The sequence below is a fragment of the Notolepis coatsorum genome (assembly GCF_963971535.1).
Source record: "Notolepis coatsorum genome assembly, chromosome: 7".
Classification (NCBI taxonomy): domain Eukaryota; kingdom Metazoa; phylum Chordata; class Actinopteri; order Aulopiformes; family Paralepididae; genus Notolepis; species Notolepis coatsorum.
The window spans coordinates 141856394-141858893 of NC_140171.1; the positions used below are offsets into that span (position 1 = coordinate 141856394).

The 2500-nt window shown below is 47.8% G+C and overlaps 1 protein-coding gene across 1 annotated transcript in view; it reads left to right on the forward strand.

Annotated features, from left to right (window-relative positions):
* The window catches only part of LOC311231931 (uncharacterized protein), a gene marked incomplete at its 3' end in the record, with an annotated part of 185622 nt that overhangs the window by 99862 nt on the left and 83260 nt on the right, over positions 1-2500 (forward strand). The gene's annotated exons all lie outside the window — the stretch shown is intronic.

Here is a 2500-nt window from a genome sequence, read left to right on the forward strand (position 1 = left end):
GAGCGCCATCTGGTGGCCGATCGGCGCAATCGCTTAACAGGATGTGCCATAGAGGTTGTGCTAGACGTCCGTAGTACTTCCGGGCACTCGCTATAGGTCCCGGGACTCTGGCTCGTCACGCTACACAGTGATCGATTGCCAATAACTCGATAAACAACATGATTTGGACGTATATACCATTATACAAGCTGGAGATGGACCGGGGAAATTTACATCCCATAATGATAAGATCTCTACTCTACGATGATCGCCCAACGGTGCGCGGAGACTGGGGTGAGTTTCAGCCTGTAACGTTACCGTCTTCGATACTAACTGCTATTATCAACATTTGACCCACATTAGATGATTGGTATAACGCTGCCCACGGAATTATAAACGCCCCCTAGCCCATCCGGTCAACATCAGATGATGTGTAGTAACTTCTAGAAGTACGTCTAGTTGGAATTTTTTATATCGCGCTGATTGCCATAAAACTGTATTGCATCATCAATATAATGCATTTGGGGCTATATATCACGTTCTGGAGAAAGCTGCAGAAAGAGATGAAAACATACTTATACATTGATTAGACCATACTTTACTATGAATATGTGAATGAAAAAGTTTAACGTTGCTACACAATGAACAATACATTATAGGACTTTGAATGGGCCCTAATAATGGCAATGTAGCAATAGAATTTAAAAAGTTATAGCCATGCAAAGAAGGGGTACTTCTCCATAGACAAATAGAGCCGGCAACCTATGGTATATCATTAATTTAACCCAAGGCAACCAAAGTGTTAAGCCATAAATATTGTTTCAGATTTTCTTTTAAATAAAAAACAGCATTTAAAAGTTGATTGTATCCTTTTTAATGCCCTTTTAAATGGAAAATAGTGCTTAGAAAAGTTCTTGAAAGTCCTTGAATTTAATTTTGCAATGTCTGTGGGAACCCTGTATTATAGCCAAATGTTATGACAAGCTGACCCCCAGGTGAGCTCACCATGAGGTCAGCACCACTCTCCACTGGACAGCTCCCTCCAGTCATGGTGTTGGTGCAGGTGAGCTCACCATGAGGTCAGGACCACTCTCCACTGGACAGCTCCCTCCAGTCATGGTGTTGGTGCAGGTGAGCTCACCATGAGGTCAGCACCACTCTCCACTGGACAGCTCCCTCCAGTCATGGTGTTGGTGCAGGTGAGCTCACCATGAGGTCAGCACCACTCTCCACTGGACAGCTCCCTCCAGTCATGGTGTTGGTGCAGGTGAGCTCACCATGAGGTCAGCACCACTCTCCACTTGGACAGCTCCCTCCAGTCATGGTGTTGGTGCAGGTGAGCTCACCATGAGGTCAGCACCACTCTCCACTGGACAGCTCCCTCCAGTCATGGTGTTGGTGCAGGTGAGCTCACCATGAGGTCAGCACCACTCTCCACTGGACAGCTCCCTCCAGTCATGGTGTTGGTGCAGGTGAGCTCACCATGAGGTCAGCACCACTCTCCACTGGACAGCTCCCTCCAGTCATGGTGTTGGTGTAGGTGAGCTCACCATGATGTCAGCACCACTCTCCACTGGACAGCTCCCTCCAGTCATGGTGTTGGTGCAGGTGAGCTCACCATGAGGTCAGCACCACTCTCCACTGGACAGCTCCCTCCAGTCATGGTGTTGGTGCAGGTGAGCTCACCATGATGTCAGCACCACTCTCCACTGGACAGCTCCCTCCAGTCATGGTGTTGGTGCAGGTGAGCTCACCATGATGTCAGCACCACTCTCCACTGGACAGCTCCCTCCAGTCATGGTGTTGGTGCAGGTGAGCTCACCATGAGGTCAGCACCACTCTCCACTGGACAGCTCCCTCCAGTCATGGTGTTGGTGCAGGTGAGCTCACCATGATGTCAGCACCACTCTCCACTGGACAGCTCCCTCCAGTCATGGTGTTGGTGCAGGTGAGCTCACCATGATGTCAGCACCACTCTCCACTGGACAGCTCCCTCCAGTCATGGTGTTGGTGCAGGTGAGCTCACCATGATGTCAGCACCACTCTCCACTGGACAGCTCCCTCCAGTCATTTACATTTACATTTACATTTAGTCATTTAGCTGACGCTTTTATCCAAAGCGACTTACAAGTTCTGTACGACAAGCCATCAGGAAGGGCACAACTCTATCAGCTGAGCAACAATGTTCATCAAAGTGTTGAGTGCTACAGTGTAGGTTAGTTTATTAGGACAAGTGCATGACAGTACGGTTAGTTAGGGTTAGATATTATAATTTTTTTTAATTTTTAATTTTTTTTTATTTTATTCAGATAATGGTTGAAGAATTGCGTCTTTAGTCGACGGCGAAAGATTGGACGTGTTTCGGCTGTCCTAACTGGGGTGGGTAGTTCATTCCACCATTGTGGGGCAAGGACTGAGAATAAGCGACTTCTCTTGAGGGGTCTTGAGGGTGTGTAGTTAGAGACCATTGACCGGAGGTCATGGTGTTGCTGATGGAATGACAATCGAGCTGTCAGACACA